The sequence below is a fragment of the Sciurus vulgaris genome (genome assembly GCF_902686455.1).
Source record: "Sciurus vulgaris genome assembly, chromosome: 13".
Taxonomy (NCBI): domain Eukaryota; kingdom Metazoa; phylum Chordata; class Mammalia; order Rodentia; family Sciuridae; genus Sciurus; species Sciurus vulgaris.
This window is the reverse complement of record NC_136474.1, coordinates 43425371-43453124: the sequence shown is the minus strand read 5'-3', so window position 1 is coordinate 43453124 and position 27754 is coordinate 43425371. Positions and strand designations below refer to the sequence as shown.

At 35.2% G+C, this 27754-nt stretch overlaps 1 protein-coding gene across 9 annotated transcripts in view; it reads right to left on the bottom strand.

Annotated features, from left to right (window-relative positions):
- DLGAP1 (DLG associated protein 1) overlaps positions 1 to 27754 on the bottom strand; it is a gene marked incomplete at its 5' end in the record, with an annotated part of 892564 nt that overhangs the window by 660070 nt on the left and 204740 nt on the right. The gene's annotated exons all lie outside the window — the stretch shown is intronic.

Genomic DNA, 27754 nt, shown 5'->3' with positions numbered 1-27754 from the left:
GGCCAAAGAAGTTTCCATGCAGGCCAGAGTGCTCTGATTGAGAGGACAGAAGATGAGAAGGTTGGAGACATTATGTGAAAACACTGCTTCCAAGAACCCCAACTGGAAAGACCATGGAAAGTTATGAGGCTGAACAAAGGGTTCAAGGAGGGTTTGGGATTATACTTGCTTGAAGATGGAAATGCTTTAACATTATGGTAAAGAGACTAAAGTAAAGGGAGATCAGAGATGCAAAAGAACGGGGGGGCTGATGAGTAGACGAGGAGGCAGGTGAGGAAGGAACTGGAACATGGGTCATGGGTAGATCAAGGCATATAAGGCATATACAGGGTAAGGGCTTTTTATTTTGGGAAAGTATCCCATATAAAACCTTGTATGTGACTGAGTTCACTCATGGAATGGCCGATGTTTTCTTATTCATGCAAGGTACACAATGCATACAGTGGTAAATTGAACAGGGTCCCTCCCCACAAGTAAGCCACATGTGCTTCTCCAACCCAAATAAACATGTGATAATGTTGGCATTGGTTTAGGGTTTGCAGTGAGTTACAAAAAAGCCCTAAGCCCTATATACCTTTCTAACTTTTAGACATGAAAACCAATATTAGAAGAGTCCACCTTCTCTAATACAACTGCAAATAGTAATCTTATAAACGTGGGCCACTATATGGATACCTTAGTTATTAATTTAGCCAGGAGACTGGAATTAATTAACCTGAGCAGTGAATTGCATTTTGACCTTGGTCTAATCAGGCCAATTTTCCACTCTAGAGAACATGATTAATTATCTGGTTCATTTAGGGAAAGAACCCCAACAGAACAAAACAAACGCACATCAGAAATTTTTCCTTAATTATTAGGATTTTAATGCAATTCTTGAGGCAGTGCCCTTTTTTTTCATAAGACAACGTGTAATAAAACAAGAATGACATATTAGACCTATAAATAGATAAGGAAAGAAAAATGAAAAGTTCAGGCTAATTTATCAGGAATTTATTTTCCTGTAAAATCAAATGTATTCTGTTGTATTTTGTACCAGGTTCACTTTTCATTAGATGCAAGACACTTTGTGCTATTAATAAATCCATAGATTTGACAGAGAAGGAAGTGATAACATGATCTAAAATACTTTGAAATGATGCCATAAGCATCATTTCTATTTATTGTGAAAATGTAAATAGTACTCAGCTATTAAAAAAAATACTTCAATGTGAAGATACAATGTAGTTATCCAGACATTCGTCGACTGTTGTGAAAGATCCCAACAAAGTATCTTTAAACAGAAGCTATGTATGAAAAAATGCTATTTTATGTAACATTTATGTTGCTACCAATTATCTATGTTAATATTCAAAGACAGGTTTTACACAAGACTTTCAAGAGAAAGAATGAACATATTAACAAATAACTAAAGGAGCGAACATGGCTTATATTTTTGAGCAGCTCATCTCAGGTGATCCAGATTTCTGTCAGCCTCAATTCTGCGTTTTTATTGAATTGATTTACCAAATGAACCTTAGACATAAATACTCTTGGAAGGATGGTGATCACCTCCTGATTCTTCAGTCAGTATTTCTGGTTCCATGTGGCAAGGAAAGAGGACATTTTTTTCCCCTTCATTAAAACAGATGGGCTCTTTTACCAGCCAAAAGTGAAGAGGGTCAGTGTTAATTTGGGGCATCCTCTTTGTGCCAAGGATATTGGCAGATTTTTAACACTCAAGTAATGGCTTGGTGTGTTTTTGAAACACGGGCTGATGCAATTTTCATGGCAAAGGTAAAACATCACATCCTAGCAGTGCAGTCATTCCTAAAGCAGGTGTTTCTTTTCTATTGCCAAGAAAGCGGGAACAGGAACAGGTTCGGGAATGGAGGTGGAGTCTTGGGAATTTGTTGGAACAAACTCAACAGTTACACCAGAAAGAGAGAAAAAAGGGATAAATCTAAAGCAACTGTAGAACACACAACCATCACATCCTTTAAATTCTCTGCCTCCTACCAATGATTTTAAGTGTTGCTTTCCCTTTAGTTTTCTTCTTGTTTATCTTTTACTTACATTCATAGTGAAATTTTGGATGGTATTTTAAATGTCTCTGAAAAGCACAGTCATGGTGTTCATAAACATATACGTAATACATCCACGTTATTTTGCTAACCACAAATAAATATATACTAGCTGAATATAATGATAACTAAGTCTTCAGATTCACCTTGCAGTCATCATTGTAGGATTTGGTTATTGAGATAGGTACAAAACAGAGTAAACACTTCTTTTATAGAGTTAAGGAGACTGGGTTAAGATTGATGTTTTAAAATTGATGGGTTTATTCTTAAACCATTTTTAGGTTCCAGTATCAACTATTTATGTTATGGCTCACTCTTTGTGCTGTACAGTTGTATGAATTTTGACAAATATGTAATATTATGTTCCATCATTAAAGTATCACACTGAATAGTTTTATTGCCTTAAACATTTTTGCATTTCATCTGTTCATCCCTCTCTCATGCTCTCTGAACTCCTGGCAACCAGTGATCTTTTTACTGTCTATACTTTTGTCTTATCCAGAGTGTCATATAATTGGGATTTTGTAGCCTTTCAGATTGGCTTCTTTCACTTAGCAATATGCATATAAGGTTCCTCCACACCTTTTCATGGCATGATTGCCCATTTCTTTTGAGAGCTGAATAATAACTCTACTGTGTGGCTGTACCACAGTTACTAATCCATTCATTCACTGAAGGACATCCTGGTGGTCTCCAAATTTTGGCAATCCAAATAAAGTTGATGTGCTGGCTATTGTGTATAGTTAAGTTTTCAGGTGCATTGGATGAATTGGGTATATAACTGCTGAAACATAAGGTCATATTTTGTAAGAGACATTCAAACTCTCTTCCAAACTAGTCTTACTATTTTGCATTCCCACCAGCAATGAAGGAGACTTCATTTCTCTGCATCTTCACTGGCATTTGGTATTGTCCATTTTGGGGGGATTTTAACCCTTCTAATAGATTTCTGGTGTTATTTTAATTTGCAACTCTCTAAAGGTATAGGATGTTAAATATCTTTTCATGTGCATAATCACCATCTGTGTATCTTTTTCTGGTGTGATTAAAGTTTAGGTTTTTCTTTTCTAATTAAAATCTCAGTTTCCATCTACCTTCATCCTAGTACACCCGATTTTATCTTCATTGCCTTATGTTTCTAGCTAAAATTCCATGATTCATAATTTCATTAACACTTTTGCCACGAATTTAAGAATCTTTTGTTCGTTTCTCTCATTTATTCACTCCCATCTGGCAAAACTCCAACTGTGAATGCATGTAAGTCAGCTACTTTATTTTGTCTACAGTTGAGCAAACACAGCTGGAGGAATCAGAAGAAGGCAGACAGTGACACTATAAATTTATAATCAGTAACATGAAATTGGCCCTCAGGATCATAACAAATTGACTATATTTTTCTGTTCTACCCTTTCTACTTTTCCCTACAATGATAATTTCAAAACTTTTCCATTATCCGCAGCCTTTGACACATTCCTTAATGTTTTCCAATGTGCTAGTAGGTTTGGTGTGTTCTACTTCACAGAGCAAAGAGAAGCCATCATACATATGGGAGCTCCATCAAGTACCCTCTAATGAACCTACCAATTTACCTAGATAAAATCATTTTTTAAAAAAATTTTTCCCCTTCATGAATGGGGAAGAAAGTCTTCCTACGCAGGGCTAAGATCTTTCCTTATAACTTGGACCCTATTTATTACAAACCTCAAAATGGCAGCCAACTGTTCTTTTTACCACATATCCAGTAATGTTCTTACACTCAGACTCTTTGCCCATGATAACTGAACATCTCCAGTTTTCTCCTTTAGGCTCTCAACTTACATGGTTATTCATTTTCCATTCTCCTATTTATAATGAAAATAACCAAAAGAGCCCAGTATACATATGTAGACTGTATATTTGATTAAAATAGTCCCTGTCCATTGCTGCCTTCTTGATACCAGGTTTCATCACACTTCTTTCCTTAAGTAGTGAAATATATATGAAAGTGGTATGTGTCTTCCAAGAAGAAATCTTTACAGGGATTGCATAGTTATGCTCCTATCTTTCTGCCACTAAAAAGATCACCATGGTCTCAGATGGTGGCTGCTGCTGCATCCTGGTCCTGTATGCAGAGGTGACATCAATCCACCATGGTGACAGTGTGAGCATAAAATTAACCTTTGTGATAATGTGTGTACTATATGTATTTGTTTCAGTACTGGAAATTGAACTGAGGCACAATCTACCACTGAGCTACAACTCAACCCCTTTTTCATTTTGTTTTTGATACAGGGTGTCTCTAAGCTGCTGAAAGGTTGGTGTTCAACTTGTAATCCCCCTGCCTCAGTCTCTCCAATTGCTGAGATTACAGGTGTATGCCACTGTGCCCAGCATACCTACTAAAATTGTTGTCTTCATGGTCTCGTGCTCTTGTCTACGTGACTTGTTGCCTCCATTTTCTCCCTTCCCATTACTCTTCAACCTGCTTGAACCTGACTGCAGGGTTATTTGTTTACTTTTACACATCAGTTAGTTAAATGAATATTTTTTAGTATTGTTTTAGGTGATCTCTCTAAACAGCATTTCAAATAGTTGATAATTCATTCCATCCTTTTGGAAACAGTCCCCAAAAGATTCTTTTGGAGTCTCTGGATACAGAATATTCCTGATTTCTCCACGGTATCTTTTTGCTTACTCTCAGTCCTTCTCATGCCCCATTTCCTTGACCATGAAATAAATAATGAAGCACTTCTCAAGATTGTCTCCTAAAATTCCATCTCTACTCTTTATATTCTCTTCTTAGACAATGTTTTCCAGTCCATGATTTTATTTTTTTCCTTTACTTTGTGATGTTCAAGCTTATTTCTTCAGTCCAAACTTCTCTGAGTATCTGACTCATGTAACAAATTTCCTATATTATGTGTTTTACTTTAAAGACATATCAGATTCAGCATTTCAAAAACATCATGCTTAAACCCTTGCTCCAAACAAGGTTTATTTGTGATGTTTATTTTGTTTTCTCTCATATCCTCATAAGCTTCATAATACAGAACCAAGGCCCATTTTTTAAACTCATAGTACCTGATACAGAAATTTCCAAACTTCAAAATATGGTAAGTTTTTAAAAATTATACACACCAAGGTGAAAAGGCAGGTACAGATATTATCTTAAACATGAAATGAAGAGGTAGTTTGTTTTTAGATGATTGAATATTATCATATAGCTAATATTTCAACAATAATGGAAACTAGAAGCTAGCAGAATAATGTATTTAAGAGGGTGTGAGAAAATATAATCAATTTAGTATTGTTATTCAATGAAAATAATTTTCAAGAATAAATCAGAATGAGGGGTTTTTTTTTTTTTTTTGTATAAACAAAAATTGAAGATTTTATTGCCAGTGGCTCCTCTCTGTATGGTATTCCCAAAGACATATTTTAGGCAAAAGGAAAACTACACTAGATAGAACTTGAAATAAAAAAATAATGAGGATGGAAAAGTGGCAGATTTGGTGTGTAAATCTATACAAGCACTTACTGCATAAAACCATAATAACGTCAGTAAGTTAAAATGTTGAAGTAAAACAAATGGACATAATTCAAGTTTGGGGTGACCATAAATAAAATTTGAAAATTGATTAACATACACACAAAAAGAAAAAAAACTGAACATATATTCGGAATTCTGTTACCATTTCCTTTTTAAATTATCTGTGGGTTATATATTATTTAATGCATTATTATTGTTTGTCTTACAGATGTTTTATAAACATTACCTTCTTATATTAATATTTAATAAAATGTAAAAATGCATTTTCTTATCTACAACTGAGTATAAAAGACATTTATGCAGAGTAAAATTTATAATTCACCTGAGAGTAAGATTGGCTCAGTTTACTGTACTTCATATTTCCTGAATTGAAGAAGTATTCCAAGAATTGATGCATGTTTTTAAATCTTATAGTTCCGTGGCGTGGTCTAAAATTGTGTACCAAAAACTGTTGCAGTCTTTTATATGGCACTTTGAGGTATTAGTGGGTGCTTCCGACATCTGGACAAGATGTGCTAAGGGCAAAAAACCAAAAGAACAAACAACAAGCACCATGATTTCAGTTTTACAGAAAATGATCTAATTGATGAGGTTGGGAAAATATGGCTAGTGAAGTCATGGAATTGTGTAATGTTTCAATAAATTTCAAGATTAGGTCACAAATAGGTGACAATACAAAGATCACTAGGTACATAAAGGCATTACTCTGATTCTAAAAGTGATTCTTAATGTTTGTATCCCCATACAGAAATGGAAATTCTTGAAGTTGTAATAGTCACAGACTCAATTTTTATAGCATTCAGTTCTGAAACTTGAAATTTCGCACTTCTCATTCTGCACAGAGAGTAGAGAAGTAGCCCTAAGAGCATCCTCGTGGCAGATACACAAATTGCCATGTGAGGGAGAACATCTGCACCAAAAGGTTTAATTGTTATAACTCAGTTCTTAGTTGAGATCTCACAGAATCTTCATATAACCCAACAAATATTTATTTAAATATAGGTTCAATTATTTAAAAACATGTTGGGCAATTTTAACCTGAGAAGTGGGACTGAGCACTATTAATACTGAAAACTCAAAAGCAGCCATAGGGAGTCTGTCCATGGTCCTGAAGACATCCACTTGGGTATATTTTGTTACTTAGTCAAAATTTATATAAACTAACTTTAAGATTCCCTATCAGGTATTTTATATTGCTTACTTATTTTCAGACATATTATCTCTTGAGAAGAAGCAACATTATATTCAGAAATATTATAATTATTCAACATATTAATATTTGAATGAAATCTCAAATACCTATAAATCATTCCTTATATTGAAATACATTTCAAATATGACTTAGATAGGAAACAAAAATTCCTACTACCAATAAAGTATTTTCTTATGAAGGTATGCTGCTTATTATTCATTATCCTCCTTTCAAAAGTCCCTCTTCCAGATTCTCTAGAGGCCTACGTGGCTGATCTCTAGATCACATTACCAAGCTAGCTAGTTTCTCACTGTATTTTGTCTGTGGAATTTGTCCAAGAGATTATCAGGAAGGATCAGAGAAATTTTGGTATTTTCTTCCTGCACACATGCTGCTTTGGTCAAAATATTGGGAAGCAATTAGGTATTTTAAGTACTACTACTTTCATTGGGTGATCCCTTTTTAGGGCTCCAGTCCTTTCCAGGTTTTACCACTTATACTTTGGTTTTTATGGAAAATAATTTATTCCTATTACTTTGTTCTCTGATTCTTTCATATGCTTTGTTTCCACAGTCCTGCTAACCATTCTGTAAATCTTCATCTTAAAGAAAAGCAAACTCTTTCTTCATTTAAATCATCTAAGTGTATCCTATTTCCTGCCAGGACCATAAATGATACAGAAGGCATCTGAATCATAGCCAACACATATCACTGAAAAGACAAATTGTTAGTAAAGAGAAGTATCAAGTGCCAATAAGCTATAAAAGTTAACAGGGAATAGACTTTAAGCATCTGTATGCAAATATGTGGCCACTCAGTCACTGTTCAATCCCCAATATTTAGTTCCTTGCATTTGTTATAAATAAGTACTGATATATATTTGTTCAATTCATGTAAAACTGAATAAATTATAAATATTTCCAGTTCATCATTTCTTAGATATTGCTAACAGGTAAGCTAAAAGTTTAAAATAAAGTATTACTAAAATTAAGGATACTATAGTCCTGCTTGCCATCCAACACAGATGTTGTTGGTCAGAAAATGCAAACTTACAGAAAAAAAACATAGGTGGTCTCTTTTTCTGAAAAGTACTTCAATTAGTTTAGGAATCCTATTTGAACAGGTTGAAATTTAAATGTGACTTGTTATGGTTTGGATGTGAGGTGTCTCCCAAAAGCTCATATGTGAGACAATGATTAGGTGGTAAGAATTTTAGCTCAATCAGTGAGTTAATCCCTGATGGGATTAATTGAAGTGGTAGGGTGTGGTCGGAGGTGGTAGGAATTGGGGCGTGGCTATGGGGCATATATTTTGTATCTGGAGAGTGGAATCTGTCTCTCTCTCTCTCTCTCTCTCTCTCTCTCTCTCTCTCTCTCTCTCTCTCTCACTGCTTCCTGATAATGTGAGCTGCTTCCCTCTGCCACATTCCTCCACCATAATGTTCAGCCTCATCTCAAGCCCCAAGGAAATGGAGTTGGCCTTCTATGGACTAGGACCTCTGAAACTGTGAGCCGTCAAATAAACCTTTCCTCCTCTATAATTGTGCTGGTCAGATCATTTAGTCACAGCAGTGAAATAGCTGACTAAAACATGGCTAAAGGTATTTTTACATAGGGGAGATACATTTATTAATTTACAAGTTAGTCAGAATAAAGAGCACACATAACAGAGAAATTATAAATGGTTAGACTTGTCTGCTCAATAATGACTTTCCTGCAACAAAGTGGCACCTTCAAACAGTGCTAGCTGATCTAATGCATTTATTGTCTTATCAATGAAATAATAAGATTATGACATTGCAAGAGAATTTTTAAGACAAGTCTGTTGTAATGTAAAAAGGCTTAGGAAGAAAGAAGTGTAAGAGCCTGAATTTACAATCAACTCTTAGGGCAGAGGTATGAAAAATGGTGGAATGAGACAGACATCATTACCCTGTGTGCATGTGTGATTACACAAATGGTGTGAATCTACGTCATACCATAGAAACGAAAAGTTGTACCCCAGTTGTGTTCAATGAATCAAAATGAAGTCTGTAAAAATAAAAAAAAATTAAAAATAGATATTAAAAAGAAGGAACTACAGTTCCAACATAACTAATGCTGGGAATTTTGCAGTCTCTGATTGGTGATCTATAGAATATAACTCAATTCATAGTCAAGAACAAATACCTGATACAGTTCACTGATAAACAAGACATCAGAGCATATAAATGTGAAACAGGTATCAAAAATGGTACTCCAAGTACAACTGGGAATATATTAAATGAGCATTAAATTTCCTAGGAGATTGAATCTCTATTTGATCTAGAATCGCAGAGTTTACAAAACTTTTACTCTTCTAAAAACGAGAATGCATTCCATTCATTGTAATGTGGCAGAAATAGTAGTAATTTCAAAGCAGAAAAAAAATCAAAGGAATATGAATATTTAAAATATAATGTAAACATCCATCATTTGCTAGGCTTCGGCCTCCATTTGCTTATTATTATTTTCAATGTAAGTGCATTTTTCATTAAGCATTGAGCTCAAAATCTATAGCAAATTATACTGCTGATCATTTCATTCATGGAAATGCTAAAATATTGTGAGCAATATCAAACATGTGTAAGACTTGTTTATAATATGTAATGTCATTTCCCTGGTCATATTAGCATCTGAACTTTCTATATTACAACTTTAGTAAATTTTACTAATTACAGTTCATACATAACAAATCACCCAAAGGTTAAAAACAACAGTGATCATCAGTTGGGGGTTGGTGATTGTGAGGATGTTCCTGGGGTTGCAGTTAGATGTTGGTTGGATCTACAGTCCTCTGGAGCCTGACTGGGACTGAAAAACCCCATTCCAACGTGGTTCACACATGCAGGTAAGTTGTGTCTGGGCTGGTGGTGGGAGAAATTAGTTCTCCACCACATGGGACTTTCTTCAAGGCTGTATTAGGGTCCTCTCAGCATGGAAGCCAGCTTCCCCCAGAGCAAGCTGTCCAAGAGACCAATGTGAAAGCCAAACACCTTTTATGATCTAGCTTCAGAAACAAATATCACTGCTATAGTAGTCTATGCTCAGGTCAGCTCTGATTCTTTTTAAGAGGGAACTATAAGTGTGGGTATAAAGAAGGCAAAGATTATAAGGGCATAACTTGGATCTAAGCTACCAGAGTAACTACTTATGAAAATCACAACCACTCATGAATTTTTAAAAGCTTTTATTGTGAAATAATTTTAGATTAAAAAAAACTGAAAAATCAGTTCAGAGAATTTCCTATACTTTTCACCCACCTTCCCCTAATGTTAACATCCTACACAACTGTTATCACCATTATGCTTTAGATATTAGGTCTCCCCCAAAAGTTCCTGTGTTAATGGAGAAATATTCAGAGTTGAAATTATTAGATTAGGATGTGTGACCTACTCAGCCCATCCGAGTTTGGATGGACCAGTGAGGTGGTAACAGTAGGCAGGTAGGGCATGGCTGGAAGAGGAAGGTCAAAGGGGGCATACTCTAAGGGTTTGTTCTTCACTGTGGCCCCTTTTCTTTGCTCTATCTGCTCCTTGGCTGCCAATAATGGAGCAGCACTCCTCCGCCTCACTCTTCCACCATGATGTTCTGCCTCATCTTGGGCCCAGAGCATTGGAGTCCACAGAACATGGATCAAATCTCCAAAACTGTGAGCCCAAAATGAACAGTTCCTCCTCTAAGTTATCCTTGGCAGGCATTTTAGTCACAGTGACACATAACTGACCAACACAATCACCATCACCAAAAATTAAGGAACACTTACAATGTTATGACCAGGCTGCCCCAGTTTTTTCACCCATGTTCTATTTTCCAATCTATGCCAGAAAAGCATGTCAAATTTTGTTATTGTTTCTATCTTGCCAATTCCAATCAGTGGCAGTTTCTTTATATTTACTTGTCTTTTATGACCTTGATAACGTTGAAGAACACTGGTCAGATATTTTTAGAATGTCCTTTAGTTTGGCATTATCTGGCATATTTTTCATGAATTAACTGGAGTTATAGGTTTTAAGAAAAACACCCCAATAATTAAGTGCCCTTATCACAATGTATAACAGGGTATGTGACTTATCACTGCTTTATCTACCTAACCCTGGCAAAGATGGCACTTCTCTTCCCTGTAAAACTACTGTTTTCCCCTTTCTATAATTTGTTAGAAGCAAGTTATTAAGTAACTGAGATTCAAAGAGAAGGGAATTAATCTCCACCTCCTAGAGGGAATATTTTCAAAGAATTTGTGGACACATGTTAAAACCCCCTTAGTGATCAATTAGGTTTTGGTTGAAGATGCATCTCTCTGATGGTGGTAGAAGACTGCATAGGAAAGGGAAAAAACAGCAATGGAGAAAGTATTTCAGCTTCATTTTGAATACTCATAGCCCTCATCATTTATTTCTATAGTTAATTTCATATCCAAAACATAATTGAGATTATGCTTTCCTCCTATCATAACTGAACTGCATCAACATTTATAAAACAATAAGCTTTGAGAAGCATGCTTATAATGCCTAAATGTCTTAATTTTCACCTAATTCAACTGGAGAAAAACTGCAAATCTATAAAATTACACCAAAAATTGTTCTACAGACATAAGACGTGAAGTTTCTTGCTTTGCTCTGTTTTTTGGTTTCTTGATAGGAAGGTCAAACAGACGCTAACTCTTATAATAGTTCCCAAAAATTTTAAAAATGGTAGCAAGAACATCTTAAATGAAGTACTGGAGAGGTTCCCAGATAGCAGATTTTTAAGACTGAAAATCATATTAGTAGTACTAAAATTCAATTTTTAATTAGCCATGACACTTACATATACTTTACAGCTGATGAAGTGCCCTTTGGACTAACAATTCTTAATAAGCACTGCTTAAATTTAATTTCTATTTCCATTTGACAGTAACCAAGCAAAATTTGTGATTCAACACAATGATAACAGCATGATTCAAGTGCTGCAAGTCTTCACTTTGTTCTTAGCTATTTTACCAGCCAATTTAATTTCAAAATCATAAACTCTTCCATCCTTCCTTCTGATAACAATAATTTTCTTTGAACAAGTCTTAGGTTTTTAACTTTGACAGAAAGAATATATCAAGTGCAAAATATTTTATCTGCTATGGTTGTTTTGTTCTTGAAATTATCAAAACAGCACTTCTTCCATATTTTAGAAATATATACTCTTTCAGAAGAATAATAGGTGAACAAATCTATTGTACCACTCTTACAACTGAAGTCATTATGAAAGAGGGAGAGAGTCTCCAGTGTCAATTTTCAATGCACCCCTCTACTCAGGGCACTTTGATTAGACACTGATATTCTTCATCACATTTTTACTCATTCATAAAAATAAACCTAAATAAAGACCTTAGGCTAGAGAACACAAAGGCACTAATACAGTATCATGTGCATGTAGACCTCAAGATTCATCTTTTTAGTATCTCTTTCTTTCCTCCCTTTCTTCCTTCATTTTAGAATGAGATGAAAAAGAAAATTCCAGAATCAACGTTATCTCATTTATGAACAGTGTTCTGATTTCAGCGGGGGTTAGTGGTGTTCCCTTTTCTGACCTCATAAAAACATTTTTGTCTCTCTTCTAATATTTATCCTACCTGAGTCCGTTTGGCAGCTCATTGGAAGCACATACCATTCTGCCATTTGAGGACACATACCTTGATATTAGGAAGCATGGCACATTCATTTTGTACCCTCACGGTGTCCATGACACAGGGGACACCTATTAAATATTTATTAAATTTCAAAATGAACAGTTCTTTTTTAAATTAAAAAAACCACGTGTAGTCCATGGTAAAATTAAGGAAGCACAGTAAGGGGGAAAGAGGGTAGGAATAGAAGGAAATTATTCCAAGGTGGGAACTACTGTTATTCCCCATTTAGAGATGTGGAAATTAAGGTTTGGAGGGATTTAGTTGCCCTTATTATGTGATTTAAGTATGTTTGTTATCCACCATATGTAAGGGTGCTTGAAAATGAGCCATCTGAAGTAATGAGCCATCTGAAATTGGAAATCATGAATGTGTGAGAACCAATTAGGAAAAGTGTTCTATCTTCTTATGCATTGACTCAGTCATTTATCATAGTATTTAATAGCTTCCTGTCAAATATTAGGAATTTTACTTCTTAGGACCTCTCCAGGGATCTACAAGCAGGAGTAGAAAGGAAAGCGAAGGATGGGATCAAGGCATGTCCAGTCCAATGAGTATGAGGTCAAGGAATTGAGGATGTTGCTAAACTACTAATGAAAAGACTGGCCAGGTAGGAAATGAAATTTATCCAGGAGAGATGGAGAATTCAGAAACATAAGAAGAATTTGAGTGATTAAGGACCTCAGTTAAGTTGAAAAATGATGTGAGGTAATAGGAATAAATGAAAGGATTAAGATAAGAATGGCTTACTGCCAATTCAAATCTCACATATGGAGTGTTTAGGTAATGGAAAAATTCAAGGTGTGCCAATATGAAGAAATTGCTGGTGTAAGTTGGAAGAGAAGAGAAGTAATGAGGACGCTATCACCCATGACAGCAGCCCATGATGAGAGGAGGGGAAGAAACAGAGGCTCAGAGCCTGGTGCATTCTCCTCCCACAAATGTGGGTGGGGGCTGGTAACCAGAGGCCAGGAACATCCTGACAGTAACATGAAATTAACATTATATGATCCACATGAGAATTGTTCATGTTTGTCTGCAAAATAGCCATTATTCTGCTTACAGAGCTAACATCCATAAAATTACATAAGTCTTTTTTAAAGTCTTCTGGTGTTCTATCCTTAGCACTATTTGAAATAATGCATTAAGTGAAAAGTTTGGTCGTCTATTTGTTGCAGCCTGCAACATCTCAAGAAACATTTTCTCTTATTCATCTGAAAATATAATTAATTCTCTACATTTTGAGAAATGAAGGACAAATGCCAATTGTATCCATTAGCATGATTTACAGTCCTATAAATTTTAATAATTTTTTTCTCTACCTTCATCTTTCCATAACAGAACATGGATTTCCCTTGCACATTTTTCCTATTAATTCTAGCACCAGATTGTCATGGTTCCCATCTTGCCTCTGCCACATACAATCATCTGACAAGGGTAAGTCACTAAAGTCTTTGATGCATTGCATGATAAGGATAAAATAATAGTCTCTGTCTCATATGATTTTGTAAGGATTAAGCCAGTAAATATGTGAAAAAGAGTTCCTATATGGGATAGCATACAGTAAGAACTAAAGCAGTATTGGATGTAATTATTACAATTATTAGTATATGTGTCATAATCTCATTAGTCACTTAAATTCCTTCACTGGACCTTCACATCATAAAGGGACAGTGTGCAAACTGCACATAATATGGTAAAATAATGGTGTGGTTTCCCTCTTCCCAGTGATTCTTAGGAATCTGTTGGTTCAGGGGCCACGGTAGCACACTGAGAAGCTTCCAAAGGCCAGTCAAAAGGAACTCCCTGATTCAAAGGCTGCATTTTATTTTTATTTATTTGTTCTATTTTGTTGTACCAAAAAAATAAAATATTTAGAAATCAATCTAACAAAAGAGGTGAAAGACCTCTAAAATGAAAAGTGTAGAACACTAAAAAAAAAGGAAATTAAAGAAGACCTTAAAAGACAGAAAGACCTCTCATGCTCCTGCATAGGCAGAGTTAATATTGTCAAAATAGCCATACTACCAAAAGCGTTATACAAATTTAATGCAATTCCTATTAAAATTCCAATGACATTCTTCATAGAACTAGAAAAAGTAATCAGGAAATTCATTTGGAAAAATAAGAGACCCAGAATATCCAAGGAAATTCTTAGCAAGAAGAGTGAAACAGGAGGCATCACAATACCAGTCCTCCAACTATACCACAAAGCTGTAGTAATAAAAACAGCATGTTATTGGCACCAAAATAGACATGAGGTCCAATGGTACAGAATAGAAGACACAGAGATAAACTCACATAAATACAGGTATCTCATACTAAACAAAGGTGCCAAAAACATTCAACGGAGAAAAGACAGCCTATTCAACAAATGGTGCTGGGAAAAATGGAAAGTCACATATAACAAAATGAAATTAAAGTTTTATCTCTCGTCCTGCACAAAACTCAACTCAAAGTGGATCAAAGAATTAGGCACTAGAACAAAGACCCTGTGACTACTAGAAGAAAAAGTAGGCCCAAATTTTCACCATGTCCTCCTAGGATCTGACTTCCTTAACAAGACCCCTAAAGTACAAGAAGTTAAATCAAAGGCTGCATTTTATAGCTCAGACCCTTTAAACCTTGGCTTCTTTCCCTTCCTTAAATGAATTATCATAACACTTTAATGCAATGTCATTTATTCACCATATTGAACCACTGCTGCTGATATTTATCAGGAGAAGATGATTCCTACTACATAAAAGAAGGTGATACTACATACATAATCATCTTTTTTAGCTGACTAACATGGAAGACCCATGACTCTACCAATCTGTAGAAGAGTGAATTGCCAATTGTTTTCATGTGGGCCCTTTATTCTTATCCCCTAATTTTATTTAGCCATATTTGCTGAGCATTCAAAGAGATGGGCTTGGTGATACAATTTAACATGGGAGACCAACAAATAAGCCATTCCCTGGTCATTGAAAACTAATTAAACCAGACTCCATTGCTATTCCCAGTCAGGCATGCTTATACCAACAAAGAGCAGAGGGAATTAGTCAAGACTGGTATCTCCATGGAACTCTCTAGAAGACACTGTCAAAGGCTAGTGAGTGGCCCTATGTTAGGAAGGAGGAAGCCCTAACAAGGGGAATACGAGGAGTGGCTTTCTGTCACTAATCCTGAATTCACCCATTAATGACCAAGCTATATTTGAGGCTATGATCCTTACCTACTTATAATTTGAACAGGATAGATTTGTAGATACTTCTTCACTGAATGTTCTTCCAACTTGTATAGTAAAATTAATAATTTGCTCTATAATCTCCATTGAAAATATTACCAGTGTAGCCTAGTGGCAAAGTAGAGAGATTCTAGCACAACTTTGATGTTCTCCAAAGGAGAAGGTTACTTACTCTCTTTGCTTCAGATGATTATATGTTCTTCTTTGTTGATTTGTTATGAAGATTATTCTAAGTGTAAAGACTACTAATAACCAGGATTTTTGGACAGTCCAAGCAGCCAGGTACCCTTTCTAGATATGGGTGAGCAATCAGGAATCATGATTTATCTTCCTAATCCTTCCACATTCAGAGACACACTGTGTGGTGGTCAGTTTGAATACAAGGTAATGCTTTCAAGAAGTTTGGAACCAGACAAAATTGAATTTGGAAACTTAATATTCCTAGAGCAACTCTGACCCTATGTAGTATTATCTCAGGAATGAATGTAATAGCCATTGTTGTAAGAACTGGTATAAGAATGAAGGTATATAATATAGGCAACATATCTAGTATATAATATGTGCTGTTAAATGATCATTTCCTTACCATGTCTAGTTTTCTTGGCCTCACTTTTGGAAAGTCATACATCATGGTGGGAGACGGGGTTGGAAAGCACTGACCTTGACTTAGATGTGGCTCGGTTAGTTTTTGGGGCCTCAGTTTCTACACCTGCAAATTTGAGGAAATGGGTAACATGGTCTCTAGGAAGCAGACAGACGGTGATACTGTTCTGCTGATGTTACGGGGTCAATACACATCACGAACATTGTGGTTAGCATAGTGGCTGCTAACCACTGCCGACTGCAGGGTTCCCTTCCCATCCTCTGTAGGACAGGATTGCCACCACTTGACACATCTCAACAATGATCCTTGGAAATCCTATAGGCGTCTCTCTATATAGAACTAGACCCATAAACAATCTCTAACAAATTTTCAATACTGTTAATAAATACTTTTCAAAAACAGAAAGAAATTGACCAAATTATGCTATGTACATATCTGAATATACAACAGTGAATTCTACTTTTATTTGTAGCTATAAAACACCAATTAAAAAATAATCAATAAATAGAAGGAAGACCAGTAGAGTAGAAGAAGGGGAAGAAGAGAGGAAGGAGAGGAGGAAAAGAGGAAGTAATGGGGACTGAAATGAAATGAATTATATTTCATGCACATATGATTATGTGAAAAAACTCCACTATTATGTATAACACACCCATAAAAACATTTTTAAAAATTAAAAAAATAAAAGTCATGCAAAAAGCAAAATTAAGAATCATTGGCTTACGAAGTATATGTGTGCTAAGATATGTGTGTTCAAGTATACGTCATGATATGTAAATGTGTATATGTGCATAAATGGAATGAATAAGGTTCAACATTAAAATGTAAATACTGGTTAATTGGGGGTAATAATGTTATGAAGAAATTTAATTTTGTCACTCACAACTTTATTGATTTGGTTTTGACTATGCAGGCATTACTTTTATGATACAAAAATCAAGTTAAGGCCATGATGTGATGGTGCATGCCTGTAATCCCAGCAGCTCAGTAGGCTAAGGCAGGAAAATCACAAGTTCAAAGCCAGACTCAGCAATTTATTGAGGCCCTAAGCAAGTCACTGAGACCCTGTCTCTAAATAAAATATTTTAAAAGGGCTGGGGATTTGGCTCAGTGGTTCAATTCCCGGTACAAAAAAAAAAAAAGTTTATATCAAGTTATAAAGGACATTGTTTTGTGGGTGATTTCAAATCCCTCAACCCCAGGTTTCCTGTGGAAGAGGTTTTTTTGAAGAGATTTCTGGTAGAATATTGTTGAGTCTTTCTACTCACCCTTTACTCTTTTCCATGGGAAAAGGGATGACTTTTCAGTGGATGAGGTGAGGGTTCAAGAAGTAGAGCCTGCTCAGTTCAGCAACTGTCCCTTCTTTTGGGGGACTTGCCTGCCAGTGGAGAGGCCACATGATGGTCTGCTTGCTGCCATTTGGTCGGGGTCTCCTGGAGCAGGCTGGAGTTCAACAGCTGCTCCAGTGTCTGTCTCATTAAGAGGTGAAGTCTGACAAGCCCACTTGGCCACAATTCTAATGTCACATTCTCCAGTTGGCTTTATTGGTGACTTAAAGAGGTGACATTGTCACCTCTGATATTTCCATTGTGTGCATGTGCACACGTGAACATGTGTGTACAGGCCAGATCCAGAAGAGTAAAAGGGAAAGTATTTATTACTGTCTCCCCAAAACACTCCAGCAGACCTTTGTTCTCTCATTATTGTTGTTGGCCAGCTCCTAATTATTTTCCTTCTCAACAGCACACCAAGTTCTTTTGGGGAGTTTTCTTCTCCTTCCACAGATACTGTCTTAGGGAAATGATAAATCCTGGAAGCTAAATGAGTCCCTGGAGGCTCCTTTTGACAAGAATGTGAATTAGGTGGGAAAACTCAAACCAGAAGGCATGGTGGGAGCCAATGCCTTGATTCTGGGGGGAGGCACTGACACTGCTTCAGTCACAGAGCAGGTGGCCCTGCCACCAAGAAGCTGCAGTGCCCAGCTTCCTGCTTTTTCTAGTACTCTGAAGTCTTCCCTTCAGACTTGGTTGTTTCCTCCAGACACTTCTAATGAATTCCTTCCGATTCGCTTAGGCTACCCAGAGTTAGTTTCTGTTTGCAGTAAGAGACCCTAATAGACACCACTTTTGAAGGGAAAAAAAGAGAAACAATTGTCGCTTGAGTTATGACTCTATTGAAATTTGATATGTACAAATGGCTCCAATGACAGAATGAATTATAAAATCTAGACTAAGTTACATTAACATGAATCACTTTGTAATTACTTAGGATCACTAATCATGACTAGCACTGAATGAGTTACTATGAGTTGTAAAGCTATAATAAAATATTATGATGCAATATTATTATACATGCAAAATGAAAAAATCCTTTGGTTCGAATACCAGCAAAAATAACTCACACATGCCATGTCACATAAAGTATTTCAGATATAGCATGCTTCTAATTTTACAGGTAAACTTCCTCAGTTTGTGTGATCTATACATGAGAATAACCACCTTTTTAAAAGTGTCATGAATTAAATGAGATGACATCTGTGACCTCCATAAATTATGGCCCAAAACAAAAGAACCTTTCCAAACTATTTTCTATTGGAAACTGAAGGTCATATTTATGCCCTTTTTAAGTAGAATAAAAAAGGCTGGCTGATTTCAGAAGTTATTTAGATCATACAAAGGAATAAATCTAGCTTGTTAAGTCAATTTGACAACTTCCTGACACTGTTTTGATGAATTGCATTTTCTTTTAATTAAATAGAAGCAGGAAAGAGTTCTCGGTGTTGGAATTTTTTTTAAATTATGTATATAAACAGGGTAAGTTTTGAGACACCCTATCTTCACTCTCCATTTTTGGTATCTTTCCTCAAAAAAAAAAAAAAAAAAAAGAAAAAGAAAAACTGATTTCATAACTATTTTTTGAGATGTATTCTGTAAAAAATAAAAAAAGATACAAGATAACAAAGGACTATATATTTATAGAACTATTAATTATAAGCAAAATATGTCACCTGTCCTATCAGGCTACTAAAAGCAAAGGAGCTGGCAATGGGAGTTACTTAATTCTTCCTGAATGTTAGACATGGGTATCCTCTAGGCAAAGATCTTTCCAAGAGTAATCTATAGACCCTCTGCATCCAAACTAGTTAGAATTACTTTTCAACAGAGCAGATTTGTGAAATGCCCTGCAAATAATTTATTTCCAATTTCTTGAGAAAACTGGAATAAACACTGATAATAAACTTCTCATAATTTTCATGAACATGAAAATGCAGATCGTCTGTGGTAGATGTTATCCCAAGCAGGCCACTAAGCGATGTTAAGGGCTGTGCACTGTACAATTTTGGAGGGCATTGTTGATATCATGGTCTATGCTGTAAAGCAGCTTTGATTGATTCATATTATTTCGAGTAAATTTTCAAAAGGGTCGCTGAAAAAAATCCACCCTATTAGTACTTGTATTTTTATACATCATGTTTGCATATATTTGCACAAAGTTTTGATTCATGTACATTGGGTAATTATCAATGCACATATCCACCATTCATACCTTTTAAACCCTCAGGTTTTCAATGTCATCATTCTGAAATGCATGAAAGGTTATATTTTCATCTGCACCTTAAATCCTAAATGAATTATCAACACCATTTTGAAAAATCAATTTGTTTCACTCCAAATGGAATCTGGGCTTTTAAACCAGAGTTGAAAGAAAAAAAAAAAAAAAAAAGAAAAATTCTTTGTTTAAAAATGTTGAACATTAAAGTACAAGCAATTTTACCTAATGAGATCGGTCAGTTTTTAGACTGCAGTTCTTTAGTTTCAAAAGATCCCTGAAAAAATGTATTAAAAACCCATTTCTTCTTTCCCTTGTATGAAAACAGTACCCAAAACTGGTTCAAAGCTTTAAAAATTAGTCTCACATTATAAAAATTAGCCACGTTTAAGTGATAATCAGGATTAGCAGTCCTGGGAGTCACAGTCAGAACTGTAGGATCACTATGCCCATTTCTCAAGATTACATGCAAACCAAATTGTTTTCATTTTAAAAGGAAACCCTATAAGCCTCCTTGGTTATATGCATGTTCATAAATATTTTCAGTAATAAACTCTAAAATAGTAATTATTTAGAAGGTTGAAAAGAAAGATATTGCTTTCCTCATGGCAGGTCATTCAAGTTGGTTCAACTTCAAGAACATATTTTCAGTCTGGATGTGGTTCTTCAAATCCACACTGAATCCATTAGCACGTACTTGATATCATTTCCTCCCCAAATCTTTTATTCTCTTTTTCCATGCTCTATTTGTTTATTTAAATCTCTTCTTTCATCTTCTTAGTCCTTCAAGCATGTCAAGTTTGCCCTCCAAAGAGACATTTTCTTTTCTTGTAATTTACTTGTGCTAAAAATTCTCAATTAACCAAATAGTCCTTCATTGAAATGTATACTAATTATCAGATTCGAGTTGGTGTTTTTAATAGGCCAGGTAATTCCAGTGAATAATTACTGTTCACTTAGTTTCTAAAATATTGATGCTTTTTTTAGTGAAAAAATGTGTAGATTTTTCTTACAGTTCTGACAGTACATTTTATCACATCTATACTCATGTATCAAAATCTAGTTCATATACTTTATCAATGTCAATGAGATCAGGATGCCTTCACTTTATTTACCAAATATACTTCTAGAGGAAACAGAGTTAAGATAAAAAAAAAAATGCCTTAGGAAAAAAATTGAGAACTGAAAGAACAATTATGTAAGAACCTAAGAAATTCTTTTAAATAAGTTCTTACAAAATCAATATCATACTAATAACAAATCTGAAATCAGATTTTCTGATAAAAGTAGAACTTTCATAAGATCAGATTGAAAATTTGAAAAAGGAGATTAAGCTTATTTTCTCTTCCTATGTATGAATATGAAAATTAACACATAGAATAAAATTGTACATTTCTCAAAGTAATTCACATACTCAGGGTCTCCTAGATAATTCTAGTTATGATCCACAGAAATAAGTTCAACTTTTCTGACATAAAGTAAATTGCTGACAGTATTAGAATTTGGAAAGTATTTTTATTAGAAATTGACACAAGTTCTGGATTTCTTCCAAGGCATGCTTTGAAAAGACCAACAATTGATGGGATCCTCATAAATTCCTTGTGGCTTTCATGCAATCATATGAACTTAACACGATTTCATTTTGGCTCAGTGCTGATGGATAACAAATAGAACACAAGACGCACAAGCCCTTTGATCTCTGATCATCATTCACTATCACTTCACTCCCCACTTTAATGGAGATGCTGAGAGTTAAAGGAGAAAAAAAAATAAACCAAAATATAACAAACAAAACCAAAGACCTTCTCTTCTTGGTTAACTTGAACAACTCATTGTTGGTCTACTAAAAGCCAAAGCAGTAAGTTAAATGGACGTAAGTCATATTTCTTTGCCCTCTTAGAGGAATTCAGGATTTCTGGGACTCATCAATGTGTGTGATTGAGCAGGCTTTCCAGAGGATTCTGATACACTGTGGGTCTTAAATCACTGAGGTTCCATTCCAGAGTTTTGGATTTGGTAGGTCTCAGGTTAGGACCTCAAATTTGCATTTCTAACAAGTTTCCAGGTGAGGTTGATCCCTTTGGGAACCACACTTGGGTCATAGCACTGGTAAATAAACTACTCTGTCATTTTTTTATAGACTGCCTTTCATTTCCATTAAATTCTGATCATGAAATCTGACTGTAAAATCCACTGACAAAATTAACACGAAAGTATACTGCATCAGTTTAGAACACAACTCTTAACAAGCATGGTCTCACATGAAATACAAATGTATGACAGAACTTATGCAGAGCCTATAAAGATATAAATCTTTGTTAAATAGGTGAATAAGAAAAAGGAAATAATTTACTATCAATGTGAAAGAAAGAGAAATTCAAAATTCCATAGCACTGGCTGAAAAAAAATGGAAAGCCACCCATAAAAATCATGGAGCCTCATTTTCTCCCTTTATTCTAAAAAAAGAAAACATTTGTTTTATAAACTGCATTGTATTGCTACAAATATCTGCTTCCAAACATTTTAGAGTGAAACTCAGCAATAATTCCATTAGAATATTGACTGGTTAATGATAAAATGCCCTGGGACTTTTTTCTTATATTTTTTAACACCTTTTAAATTTACTTTTTAAGCTAACAAATAGTTTACATATTTATTGTGCACATGTTGTTTTGAGATAGACGTTAATATATATATGTATATACATATATGTTTACTTCTATAGGAATGGTTAAATCAAGCATTCTTTTATAGTTCCTTATCTGGGATGGCCATCTGCCATTATGTAGAAAAATAATACATTATTATGAGTCTGTCACAGAAACCATCAGGCGCCAGACTATCTTGCAACTCAAAAGTGGTCCTCTTCATCTCTACAGATTTTACCCTAGTATTGTGTGGTTCAGATTTTTTTGAGAAAGTATCTTTCCATAAAAATAAAATATATATATATTCATAAAAATGAAGCATATATATTCTTTGTTATAGAAGGTTATAGTCTTGTTCTTGGTCTTTTTAGGGGCCAAAGGAGTATTCGCCATAGGACAACATTATCAAGATTTGTCTAAAAATATTTCATGCATTTTTTTTAATCCACTAGAATTAACTTGGCTCACGGATCACCTTTTCAAGGACACAAGCAGCTCTGCAGCTGACTGCTCCAGAGAGTGCTGGAATGAGCGCCTCGAATCCTGATGGATGGATCTAAAATGAAGGAGGACACAGGCAGCCAGGCACTCCGGGGATTTGGGATAGATCTGGTCTTAGACATACAAAGTCAGAAAACAACCTTCTCCTTCAGAGAAGAGCCATGATTTCCTTTGAGAAATGGCAGAGCAAGGGGTCTTGTTATTATGTTCATTCAAAAGTTCTTTTCTGAAACTTTAGGACACCTGGGAGGAAGAAGAAGAGGAGAAGGGAAGGCGGCTGCTCTGGGAATTACACAGGACAGGGCTAGAGGGGCAGCAATGCAAGGAACTGAGGTATGCAAGCCGTCCCCACGCTGCCTCTTGCACTTGTGAGGTGAGGACATGTCGGGGAGAAGAGGAGAAGGGCCAGCCAGCAGGACTGCCCGCCCAGCACTCCAAACCCAGAGTTAATTATTAGGCAACGTTTTCTGAGGCTTGTGCACTGTGGCGTAGTGCTTACGTGGACAACTTCTGGAATGATTCTTGGACACTAAAAAAAAAAAAGACAACTTATTGAAACATGTAACTTAAAGTCTAAGTTTTAGTTTTCCCATTTGTAAAACTGGCACAGTATTAGATTTTTTTTTTTCTTACAGGAAGTCCCTGTGCACAGTGCCTGGCATTTTACAAGTAATCCATAAATAAGAGTGACAATAAGAACAGGAAGTATTACTATTATCTTCTCTAACGAATGTAGAGGTACTTTACAATTAATGGGTGCAGAGTACTGGAAGAGCCTTGTCCCAGATTTTGCTTCTGTGTGTACTGCCAGATTCTCAAGACTACATTCCTGGGCATTACGAGAAGAGAACACTTCCCCATGAGTTCTTCATCACTGATGTAGTATAAAAAGAGCTAATTCGAGATCATTTTATATTGTATAATATGTTTGAGATTTCACTATCAAATCCATGGCAACACCAACAATTCTGAATACCAAACAAAACAATGGCATAGCAATGTGATAGCCCATGATATCCCATTTCTGTGTTTATTTCTAAACTATTTCCTTTTTTTTTTTTTCTCTCCTGTGGTTCTGGGGTTTGAACCCAGGGCCTTATGCATGTGAGGCAAGCACTCTGCTAACTGAGCTATATCCCGAGCCTAAATTTACTTTGATAATAAATATCAGCATTGTCGAATTTTCCCCTTGGTATAAGATGTGTTAACTATTTTTAAAATATGAAAAATGGGATATTTCATTCAGGTGTGTAGTTTTAATTGGGTTACTCTATACTGTGTCTAAAATGTATCACTTACCTAACGTGCGTCCATCTTTTTAGTGCCATCATTTGAAATGTATTTTCATGAGTTAGAGTGTCAGGAGGAAATCTGAAATAATAAGGTTCATCGCCTTGCTCTAAGTCTTACATAGATAGGAACAGACTTAACTACTGGTTGACTGATGTGTCAGTTCTTCAGAATTTTACAAACAACTTTGGTTTTCTATTTAACAAAAATCATACATTAAATAACACTGTTTATTTTCTAGATTTTTGTTTAGAAGCCTCCTAGATTTTTAGGGAATCATAGTATACCAAACTCATATCCTGAAACTTTAAAAGTACCAATTTACACAATTTACCTATTTACCCTTATATCAAAGTATGTGGTATATTACATTTTGGAGTAAATGCTGCTTTAGATGTGTAGAATAATCAGAAATATGAGTCACCACATTAATTACAGGAGAAAGGACAGTGACAAAATAAATATTGTGGGTCATTCTTTGTTGATTCTATATCAACAGTTGTCCCCCTCTGAAATTAAAGTATCTAAGTGACTATAAATCAGTTAACTGACCTGTATATCATTTTCTTCAACTATGCAATAGGTAGGTTCACATCACCATTGACATCACAAGTATATTAAGAGGACAAAGGATACAGGATGAAATTGCTTTTGGATCACAGGCAACAGGGTATAAAACAAATCCAAGCTTCCTGCATCTCAATGATATCTGCTGGAATCCAATGTAATAGAATGGGTCTTTACCAAGCACACCGCAGTGGCCTACCAAATTGGGAGAACTGTTCTTATAGCAAGTATATAGTAATACATTTCTTAAATAGTTCTTCTTTATTCTTGTAATAAAGTTAAATCACGTGAAATTATCATTTTATAGTTTAAAATGATGCAATATTAGCACTTTTATATCATTTAACCCAGCAATTGCAATAGATATTGTCTACTATTTTGGCTATTACTGCTATTACTCAGAACATTACCTTACTATTGAAATTGTGGAAGTTCTTAAACCTGATTTGGAAAGTGCTTTCAATTTAAGAGGGGTATACTATGGTTATTAATTGATTCTATAGAGTCCAAATATTTCCATATCAATTGCTATGGATGCTCCAACATTTTGTGCAAAACCAGAGTGAATACACGCATTGTGATGTATTAAAAAACATGATGTGAAATCCACAAAAGACATATGTTCTGTTTCAGAAGCTTATATTACAAAGAGATTTCCAGCATCTTTCTTTAGTGAAGTAAGGGATTTCAGGGGGAAAAAAGGAAAAAGGAAAAAAAAAAAAAAAAAAAAAAAAGCAAAGCTTGCTATTTCAGCAGCTTTATTGCTGTGGGGTTTTTTTTTTTTTTCCCTAATGCAATAAAACAAACATTCCAATCTCTCCAAAGTCTTATCTTAACAAAGCTATTTTTCCTTATAAGCAATAGACCTAGATTTTAAAATGAACAGCAAGTTCCAAACTACAGCAGCACAGAGATAACACAGAGTCCCAGAGCAATTCATTGACCTTACAGCAGGAAATAATGATGTATCATCAGAATCCACTTGGGCAATATCACTTTGCCAAGAAGCATTAAGCTTCTTTTTTAAGTAAGATTTGATTTTGCTGCTATTTTGAGAGAGGTAGAGAGCATTTATATCAATGAAATGCAAACAGGCTCTTTTATCCACCTAACATGATAGTACCAACATGCTGGAAAGTAGCATCATCGTGGAATTGGGTGGGGGGACCTTTATATGAAAACCAAATCTCAGAAATACAGCTTCAAAGATTTCCCTAAAAACCTGACAGCTGTTATGTTTGTTAGCATCACTTGCTGATGAGAAAGAAACCCTCCCTAAATGACTTTATCTTACCATAACTGAAGAGTTTATGTGTTTTGTTATCTTTGTGTGTGTGTGTGTGTGTGTGTGTGTGTGTGTGTGTGTGTGTGTGTCTTGGATCTATCTTTGGCTTATGTATCTGATATTTCCCAATAGGAACAGTATGAAAGAATTATAAAATGTAATTAAATATAATTAGGTTTATAATATTTTTAACAGATACTAAGGAAATGTTCTCAATGAATTTCTTCGCTTTCTGATTTTAAAAAAATAGGTGTTATTTCAAGAAAAGCAAACAAATTTTATTTAGAATTCTGGGACAAAGAATATATAACTGTATGCATGATTTGCCTATTAATAGAAGAGTATGCACTAATTGCATTGTTAACACTTGTATATATATGGCTAACTCCAGAATCTGTATGTCTAATTTTAAATAAATGCATCTACTATTTCAAGCCATTCTATGCTGTTCTATGTTACAGAGAGCCTTTATTATCAGTGTTCTGCTTTACAGCACTCCTTCTTTTCTCTTTTAAAACTCATATTTTACAGGGGCCCAACAACGGATACATTAAAAAATGTTCAACATCTCTAGTAAGCAGGGAAATACAAATCAGAACTAGAATATGATTTCATCTCACTCCAGTCAGAATTACAATGATCAAGAATACAAACAATAATAAATGCTGGTGAGGAGGTGGGGTAAGCAGTACAACTGTACAGTGGTGCTAGCACTGCAGGCTCGTACAGTCAGTCTGGAAAGCAGTGGGAGGATTCCTCAAAAAATTAGGGATGGAACCACCACATGACCCAGCTATCACACTCCTTGGTATTTATCCAAAAGAACTAAAATAAGCATACTATAGTAATATAGTCACTTCAATGTTTATAGCAGCACAATTCAAAATAGCCAAACTGTGGAATCAACCATGATGCTGGTCAATAGATGAATGGATACTAGAAAACTCTTAGAACTCATAAGTGAATTCAGTAAAGTAGCAGGTTACAAGATCAATGCTCATAAATCCAACGCATTTTTATACATAAGTGATGAATCTTCAGAAAGAGAAATTAGGAAAACTACCCCATTCACAATAGCCTCGAAAAAAATAAAATACTTGGGAATCAATCTCACAAAAGAGGTGAAAGACCTCTACAATGAGAACTATACAACACTAAAGAAAGAAAGAACACCTTAGAAGATGGAAAGATCTTCCATGTTCTTGGATAGGAAGAATTAATATTGTCAAAATGGCCATACTACCTAAAGTGCTATACAAATTCAATGCAATTCCAATTAAAATCCCAATGACGTACCTTACAGAAATAGAGCAAGCAATTATGAAATTCATCTGGAAGAATAAGAAACCCAGAATAGCTAAAGCAATCCTTAGCAGGAAGAGTGAAACAGGGGGTATTGCAATACCAGATCTTCAACTCTATTACAAAGCAATAGTAACAAAAACGGCATGGTTTTGGTACCAAAATAGAAAGGTAGATCAATGGTACAGAATAGAGGACACGGACACAAACCCAAATAAATACAATTTTCTCATACTAGACAAAGGGGCCAAAAATATGCAATGGAGAAAAGATAGCCTCTTCAACAAATGGTGCTGGGAGAATTGGAAATCCATATGCA